Source organism: Rattus norvegicus, chromosome 6 (genome assembly GCF_036323735.1).
Source record: "Rattus norvegicus strain BN/NHsdMcwi chromosome 6, GRCr8, whole genome shotgun sequence".
Lineage (NCBI taxonomy): Eukaryota > Metazoa > Chordata > Mammalia > Rodentia > Muridae > Rattus > Rattus norvegicus.
In genome coordinates, this window is record NC_086024.1 from 70,296,318 (window position 1) to 70,306,381 (window position 10,064).

Genomic DNA, 10,064 nt, shown 5'->3' on the forward strand with positions numbered 1-10,064 from the left:
CATACTTTCATTATCTTTATTACAAATGTTCAGGGACTGTTGTGAAGTGATTGAAAATGCCAGGGGTTAAGGCAAATGCATATGTTGTCTTCACTTCTATACATGTGCTCCAGTGCAGAACCGACTGAGTAAGAAACAAGGAGCTACTAGGAGATGGATTACAAAATGTTGCATTTCCTTTAGTTCAGGACTTGGAGTCCCATTTTATTTCTGAATAACACATTAGAGTAGATTTAATGATGAACATAGAAAATGCCCTGTGCATGTTTCCTCGGATCCTGACATATATTCAGTTAGCAGTGGGACATGTATCAAGGAACAAGCCAGGGTGAGTGTAACATAGATCTCAATTTTGAAGAAAACTCAGAAAATAAATCAATGCTTCTCTAAAGGTTATAAAGTAATGTGGGAAATATTTGAGCTCTAGTGATTACAAGATCAGAAGATTAAAAAATAACCCTGAGGATGTACTTTGGGAACAGCTTCCTCCGATGATCTATGGGAGATTTATGAGTGACTTGAAATCGTTTTTGATTGGAAATAACTTTAACCCTAGAAATACATTAGGGCAGAATAGGAAAGATGGTGGGAACATTGAGAAAAGAATATCTTTTTTTATGTATGCTCTAACCCAGGACACTGCAGGAGCTTGGCAAGTCTTTAACACTCACAGTTTGGTCACATTCTAAAAGGCAACCACTCACATCTGAATGAATAAAACAATGGTAATTTAGTGCATCTAAAGCCAAGCAAAAATGGTGCAAGTTTCTATGACAAAGAAATAATATAAGGACTGAGAATACTCTATAGAGGTGATTAAAGTTATCTTACAATTCAAATTTACAAATATGTTTTCTCTGTGTGTGTCTAAATATGACAAATACTTGAAAGGTAGCTCTGAGAGACAAAACTAAATCCAGTGCTATAAAAATGTTTAAGCACAGATTTTTATGGAGTCAAATGTTTACCTAATAAGTTATTTGAATTTAGAGTCAAAGTTTCTATTTTTTTTTTCTGGTTCTTTTTTTCGGAGCTGGGGACCGAACCCAGGGCCTTGTGCTTCCTAGGTAAGCGCTCTACCACTGAGCTAAATCCCCAGCCTCAAAGTTTCTATTAACAGTCAAGATGCAATCTGAATTCCCAATTCACACTAAGTCATTGCCTATCTTCCTTGCTTACCCAGTCTTATTGTCTGGTACATTCTGTTTAGCATAGCTCAATGCTAGGTTTGGAAAGGAAAGGAGACCTTAGTTGGAGATTAGCCTCTCTGACTAAGGCTTCCCTAGATGGATAAAGAGAAATAGAACATGTGGTTGTTGCAGAAGAAGAATTTACAAAATAGATTGTCTTTTCCTTTTTTCGGTATAATTAATAACTTTCTTTTAAAGGGGGTAGATTATTACAAATAGTCATTAGTATGGATTTAAAGATGTTTTTCCCCAAAAAACATCCTTGAATTTTGTCTTTTAAGTTGTTTATAGATAAAACAATGATAAATAGAAAGTATGTCCTTGGTGAGTATGACACATAGCTCTTCTAATTGCTCTATGTTTTATTATTGTGTTTCTGTACAGAAAGTTACATGGAGCACAAATAAGACAAAGGGTTGAAACTTGGTAGCTACTGTCTCATTGTGCAAAAGGCAAATATTGTGTCAAGGAATAATATAGTCTCAGAATGAAGCCAAATGAACAAGACATACATACTAGTAGCACAGTCACTGACAGATATACCCAGGCTGGACCTGGGTCCTCTATGTTTTTGTAGCAGATGTGCAATTTGGTCTTCATGTGGATCCTTTAATAATTAGAGCTGTGGGTTCTTCCATGTGTACTCCTTGGTTGGTGGTTTAGGGCCTGGGAGCTTTGTAGGTTCTGGTTGGTTGATATTGTTCTCCCTATGGTGTTGCAAACCCCTTCAGCTCCTTCAGTCTTTTCTCTAACTCCTACATTGCAGACCCTGTGTTCATTCCAATGGTTGGCTCAAGCATCCGTCTCTGTATTTGTTAGGCTCTGCCAGAGCCTTTCAGGAGACAGCTACATTAGGCTCCTATCAGCATGTACTTCTTGGCATCCTCATACTGTCTGTATTTGGTGTCTGTATATGGAAGGATCCCCAGGTGGTGTTGCCTGCCTTTGTATTCCCTTCCCCAGCTGGTCTAGGTGAAAGAGACTGTAATTAGCATTACTGTAACTTGATGTGCCAGGGCAGGTTGGTACCCATTGGGGGCTTTTCATTCCCTAAGGAGAAGAGAAAGAGATATATGAGAGGGTGAGACTGGGCAAACAATAGGGAGGGTGGCTACAATCTGGATATAAAGTGAATAAATAAATAAATGAAAAATCAAACATACTGCAAGCTACCTGTTGTACTTATAGAAACTGGAAACCACCATTCACTCTTGGCATGTTAGGTAGGTGGGAAGCAATCCTTGCATCGCATTCTACCTCACTGTCCATTCTTAGACATCATGTTTGCATAATTCACATTTAAATTTTCTTTCTATTCTTGTCATATTATTTCTTTTGTTTCTTTTTCAAATAATCAAGGTAGGTCCCTTTCCTGCACCTGCCTCCCCAGATACAGTGCTGACACTTTGGTAATTACTTCTCTAAAACTAATGAGGATTCTTAAAAAAAAAATCTGATCACATCTATGGTCTTCTAAAACCCAGAAGAAGGGATCCAATTTACATAGAATTGCATCTCTAGTTGTAGCTAAGATTGTATCAAGCACAGTATAGATATTCAATAGTTACTGTAGTTGAATAAGTAACAGATTTGTAAATGTGAAAGAAATTGTTTGATATTCCTGAATACCATGAGACTTTAGTCCCACAGAACTATTTTTGTTCATTTTGGCATGTGTAATTCCGAGAGACTTCAAGACTAGACAGATGTCAATGATCCACCACTATCTAACAATGTGTTGTATACATGAGTGCAATGGTTGATCGGACTTGTCAAATTGACTGCATCGAGAATCAACCAAAATGTTAGCTGCTGGGCACACCTGTGAGGGATTTTTCTGAATCAGATTATTGAGGCAGAAGATCCTTAAATGTGAGCAGCCCTTCTGGTTGCAGAACATTTAAAGAATATGGAACATGTAAGTTTTGATCTTTTTTTTTTTTGCTTGTTTGCCATGATATGTGCTAAAAGGTTTCTCTGTCTACAGATATTAGTTATTAAAGCCAACTTCTAAAGGCTTTCTTTCTTAACTGTTAATCATCCAGGTCTTCAGACTCAGGCTGAGACTGCTGAAACATCCACCCAGACTTGTGGGGAGAGCAACTACAAGATTCTCAGTCCCTCTAGTATGAGACAGCCACTGTTAGATTATCTGGACCATACCCTGCCAACTAATCTAATAAATCCAAGAAATCTTTCAATATAATCTATTACTTCTGTTCCTTTAGAGAATCCTAAGAAATTCAGTAGTATAATGATTAATATTTTCTGTGTAAATATGTGAAATTTTATTGAAAATTCATCTAAGAAAACAGATAAATATTAATTTACAAAGAATATTATTGCTACCACCATAGCAAAAGTTTAACAGAACAATAAATGGTTTTTCATAAATGATATAGTCATGATTTTCATTCAAATCATTTGATATACTCCTCCTTTTCTTGAAAAAATGTATTCTAGCTCTTCTTGGTAAATTATGTATTTGTTGGTGTCAGCACTTGTCTAATTGATGGCTGTTGATGTCTTTCCAGTTGCTGGAATTAGGCAGTGTGTTCTCTTGGCTACAGAACATGATTCAGGGAGGAGCCTCTGACAAAGCCAGACTAATGAGTTGTAATCGGATATCTACTTGAGATTATGGAAGTCCAATGTCAAGGGAATTAAGCTGAAGCTGTTGCATCCACCTTGGCATGAAGCTAGGAATTCCTATGAAACAATAGGGCCTGTACAAAACAATTGACTTATATGATCCATAGAATCAGATTTTAGTGGCAGGGTAGGAGTCACGGAACACAGCCCTTTAGCAGATATTTAAGATAATACACTACCAAGTACACTTATTGGTTATTTTTCTGCCACTGGTAAATAATATCATCCAAACTGATACTTAGGTATCATATAACATGGACATCCCTTCTGAGCCCTAGAATACAGTTCATCTTAGGCCACTAGGCTAGGCTGAAAGGTGATAGATTGTCTACTGGCCAGGAACAGAATTTCTTAGTGAGTCAGACAGTCTAATGAAGTGCAGCTGTAGCCACAGCAATGGAATTAGGGTCTGCTTTACTGTCCGTGCTGAAACACCTATCTACTTTCACTGATAAGAGATTGCACCTGCTACTAAGAAAACTAGCCAAAGACGTCTCATACAAGCCCTGGTCCAATGCAAAAATATGACCAAAAAATCCAGGTGGATAAACATATCTCTGCTTCTGGATTTCTTTGTTTTATTTAGTAAAACCGCAAACTAGGGCCTATCTACATATCCACCAGTTGTCTGGAAACAGAGTGCTTAGTGTAAAGCATCTTTACATTATGATTTATTTGAAGCTAACATATGACTGTCATTTTAAATTATTTGATTAACTCTTTTCTGCTTCATATTTTCCTCTTCTGCAGAGAAACATAGACCTTCTAGGGGCAGGTTACAGTCTGCAACCACAACCAGATGAAGTGACATCCTCATCTAACAGTTGCCGAGCTAATAATACTGGGTTTGGTAATCAAAATGGTGAAAGGATCAAGGCAGCAGTTATGTTTCCATATCTACTTACAAGTAGTTGTTTCTGTGAAATAGTGGCTAAAGAAATGTTTTCATGAAAGGGATTTGGAAAGTGGATGAATGAGGAAGAAACGTAAATTAGTGGAGAAGTAGAAGGCAGGAGCTTGGTTGTTTACTGCTCAATCAATGTGATGACTTTTGAGAAAAGAACAGAATGTTGGTCATTAGCTTTGACCAACAGATAGCATTCTTCAGACTACTCTCTCAAGAAGCACTGAAGCCGTGAACTGGATCCAGACACAAATCAGCACGAAATAGGAGACAAATGATTAAACAGTAGCCGTTACTACTGTTGTTACACAAAATATAAATGAAAATGGGAAACGATTCTTTGAGCTGAGGAGAAATGAAAATAAAAGAAATAAACAAACCCCCAAGAAATGTTAAATGGGTCATAAAATGAGGGCCAGATCAACATGATGCCCTGTGAATGAAAGTTTTCAGGAAGAAGGTGAGCCTTCCAATGCTTTCTGCATGGCATACTGGCAGATTATTATGTCAGATATTGTGGAGATATGGAAAATGTTGCAAGCCCAGATACAGAAGATCTAGGGACACTGTTAACCCTCTTGATAGCAACTCACTGGCCTCTTCTGTGCTTTTCTGACAGCTTTGTTCCCACTGGGTAAATCACTTGGAATACAAAAATAGAACATTGGCTTCTCTTCGGAATGTCTTCAATTAGCAGACCAGTAGCTTCCAACAACGCCAAACCTAAAAGTGTCATTAGATGACATTTGAAGGCTTTACCTGAGACTGTTTATTTATTTTGCTAAAACCCAGTATTCTATTGCTGTGAAGAGACACCAGAACAAGACAATGTCTTAACAAGAAAGTATTTAATTGAGGGCTTGCCTGTAGTTTCAGCGGTTGGTCCACTTTCTTCATGGAGAGGCTGTGGTGGCACACATAGTTCTGGAGTGGTAGCGGAAAGGTGTAGATCCTGATCTTCAGGTGGCAGTAGGCAGAGGGGGAGACTGGGACTGACCTAGGCTTGGGAAATCTCAGATCCCACTCCTAAGTGGCATGCTTCCTCCAACAAGGCCACATGTAGTTCAAGAGGCTGCATGTCCTAATAATTTGAATCCACTGTCTGATGACTTAATATTTAAACTCATGAGCCTATGGAACACATTCTTATTTAACCTACTACAACCATTTTTCTCATAACTCCACCTGTGAATGGAAAACATGTCGAATTGTGACATTCTTTTTCTATTGCTATAAAACTTTCATGTATCTGCTTTCTGGTTAGAGCATTCAATTAGAAATAGCCTATGTTCTAAGCTCCATATCATGGTCATTACCAATATTTTACTAAGGAATATTTCTTATTTCCTTTTAGGTAAGAGCTATGTTTTTGCATCCTTGGGCCCAAAAGAAAGGAAGAAGTTTAATGTATTAGAACACATATTTTGGACGTAAGCCAAACTTAACATGAGTAAAATGTTTGTCAAATGAGAAAGAAAAGTAAGGAATTTGTGAAATATCTCTTTTCTAATCTCTTAAAATATCTTTTGGAAGAGATCATACAAAAATATGTTCTCTATTATAAATCAACCTTGTAACAATTGCTACTTGGGAATAAATCACCTAAGGGAAATATTTGTTTTTATAATCCACCCTTGGAATTTTCCAGGAAGTAAAAATAATATAGTTAGTGCTTCATTTCTATCATATATAAACTTTACCAGACCCAAAGGAATGCTAATTATTCTGTTAAATTACTCTATAATTGAATAAGGATCTCTATTCAATAAAGCAGAATCTCATGTCCAAAGCAATGTGTGAGTTATTGATGAGTATCTTAACAACCCTGTGTTTGCCCTCATACTCTCACACTAGTATCCAACTAATTGCTTTGTAAAAAAGAGTTGGTATATCTCCTGGGCATATACCCAAAAGATGCTCCAACATACAACAAAGACACATGCTCTACTATGTTCATAGCAGTTTTATTTATAATAGCCAGAAGCTGGAAAGAACACAGATGCCCTTCAAGAGAAGAATGGATACAGAAAATGGGGTACATCTATACAATGGTATACTACTCAGCTATCAAAAACAATCACTTCATGAAATTCTTAGGGAAATGGATGGAACTAGAAAATATCATCCTGAGTATGGTATGCACTCCTTGATAAGTGGATATTAGCCCAAATGCACAAATTACCCAAGATGAAATGCACGGACCTCATGAAGCTCAAGAAGGATGACCAAAATGTGGATGCTTCACTCCTTCTTTAAAGGGGGAACAAAAATATACAAAGGAGGGGATAGGGAGGCAAAGGTTAGCACAGAGACTGAAGGAACGGCCATTCAGAGCCTGCCCCACACTAGATAAGATGGATGAAGCTAAGAAATGCATGCTGGCAGGAACCGCATATAGATTTCTCCTCAGAGACACAGCCAGAACATGTCAAATACAGAGGTGACTGCTAGCAGCAAACCACTGAACTGAGAACTAGACTCTAGTTGGACAAATTAGGGAAGGACTGGAAGAACTGAAAGGGGCTGGCAACCCCATATGAACAGCAATGCCAACCAACCAGAGCTTCCAGGGACTAAACCACTACCCAAAGACTGTACATGGACTGACCCTGGGCTCCAACTGCATAGGTAGCAGTGAATAACCTTGTTGGGGCCCCAGTGGAAGGGGAAGCCCTTGGTCCTGGCGAGGTTGGACCCCCAGTGTAGGGGGTTGTTGGGGGGCAGTAAGGGGGTTGGATTTGGAGGGAAACACCCTTATAGAACGGGAGGGGAGGGATAGGGGACAGATGGACAGGAAACCAGGAAAGGGAATAACATTTGATATGTAAAAAAGAAGTGTCCAATTAAAAAAAGAGAGAGAGAAAGAAATAAATAATGCAATATGTGAAACTTTTAAACAAACAACTCTATGCTCTGCATTAATGAAACAGACAAACAAACAAACAAAAAACCAAAACAGGATTGTTAAAATAGTCCTGAATTCAAGCTCACCTACAGAGCTAGGGTAATAATAGCCAGAAAGTATTGGTGTTAGATAGCATTCCTCAGGCAGATGATGGAAGCAGATGCAGAGACTCACAGCCAAACACTAGGCAAAAAAGAGTCCAAATTGGAGCGCTCCATTAAGTCCCTCTCCTTGGAAGTCAAGGAACTTCATGAAAGTGGGAGTGGACAAATTGTAGAAGTCAGAGGTTTGAGAACACCTGGAAAACACAAACCACAGAATCAAGGAAGCAAGGCTCACAGTGGCTCACAGAGACTGAAGTGGTAATCATGGGTCTGCTTAAGGTCCTCTGCCTATATGTTATGGTTCTTACCTTAGAGTTTTTGTAAGAGTCCTAATAGTGAGAATCTCTTGCCTGCTTTTGAGTTTCCCTTCTTCCTACTGGATGCCATGCCTAGCCTTGAGTTTCGTAAGTCTTCTTGTATCTTTTAATGGTGTGATGGGTTGATATCCCTGAGAGGTCTGCTCTTTTCTGAAGGGAAATAGAGTAGAAGTGAAACTGCGGAAGGGAGTGGTGGGTGAGTTGAAGGGAAGGGAAATTTAGATTGGGATATTTTGAAAACCAAAAATGTTAAAGTGAAAGAAAAAATGGCTGAGACAAAATTAAAGAAATATTCCTCATTCTTACCTGTCATGGAAAAGATAATCATCTTGAGATTTAATCTTGAAAGACCCCAGCTTAGCAGCAGTAACGCCATTTTGCAAGGCTGTACTTAAGATGACTGGTTCAGGGAAAGGTTAGAACACTGAGTACACAGCGGCTGCCAAGCAGGATGTGTTTGGTTGAAGGCCTGGCAACAGGACGACTGCAGTTGAGCACCTGACAATGAGAAAAGCCCCGGGAGAGGTCCCACACCCTGGTGGGGGGGGCCGAGTCAGTCGTTATGTTCCAAGAAGGTAGCTAAGAAACTTGCCCCCGGGCTGAACCCTTGGGGGGCCGAGTCAGCCATTATGTTTCAGGAAGGTAGCTAGGAAACTTGCCCCCGGGCTAAACCCTTGCCATATTAGAATCCACCAATTATATCCCTGTAACCATGCATCTGCTTCTGTATGCTTGCTTCTGCTCCCCAAAATCCTATAAAAGCCCATCCTTGGTTCCGTGGGGCGCGCCAGTCCCCCGAGTGACTGTAGCGCCCGCAGGTGCCTGTGCCTGTGTATCCCGACAATAAACCAAATCCTCTTGCTGATTGCATCCTGTGGTGTCTCGGTCTGGTCTTTGGAGTTAGAGGGTCTCCATCCCGAGGGAAAGTTCTCCCTGAGAGCTTTTCAATCTTACTCAAGTCACAGTGGACAAGATCATTAAACAAATTATAACATTGACTTATGAAATTGTGGGGGATACTTATCAAGTGCAGTTGGGAGGGAAGACTTGTAAGTCAATATGATGATCCTTAGGAAATTGGGAATTGCTCAACCTCAAGATCCAGCAAAACCAGCTTGAGATAATACTTAAATTACTCTATAATGTAATACTGAAACTCCTGCTTATATATGTGTTCAATGCTGCTTTACTCATAAGAGCCAGATTTAGGAAATATCCTGAAAGAAAGAGACTTTCATGGAAACAGGGTAATTTATCATAAAATCAATATAATATAGTATATTGGAAAAGTAATAACCTTCAGAAGTGATTGACCTTTGTGTCTGTCATTCTGAACCAAAGTCACCTTCAGTATTAAATGATACTGTTTCAGCTTTCATATCTTCTTGATTATGCTAATCTCTCAGTGCTGGAGACTATGTTTGCAATGTACGCCCAAGGTCAGTGTTTGTATATCACTGTTTAAAGATTATGGAATGTTATCTTATTAGCAACAAACTACTACTTTATGGGAGTTGATCTGTGACATCTGTTTATATTATTCTGTTGAAATACACAGAATTTAAGTGTGTTTAAGTGTTAAGTGACTAGTGCACTTTATGAAAAAATATTTTAATATTAATTTTTAAGATGGTTTTATTTCAGGAAGTTTTGTATTTATAGGTATAAGCAAACTCTCAAAATTTCTTCAGTATTTGAGAGTGTTACAAATATATGGCAATTTATATAAATGTTTTTTTTTGCCTTCACATTGCACATAAACCAACTGCTGGCACCAACCAAAATTATGTGCATCATTTGAGATTTAACCACGTTCATGATCCTATGGAGTTAGTGATACCACTAATTGCACTGGATGGGATTCACTTACAATGGTTATGGGAATCTTTGGCATTCTTTATTTGAGGCATAAAATTCCAAGTGATACTTTTTTTTTTGGTTGAATAGTCTTATAAATTTATGTACTGGTAAATGACAAAGCTTGTTTTTTTG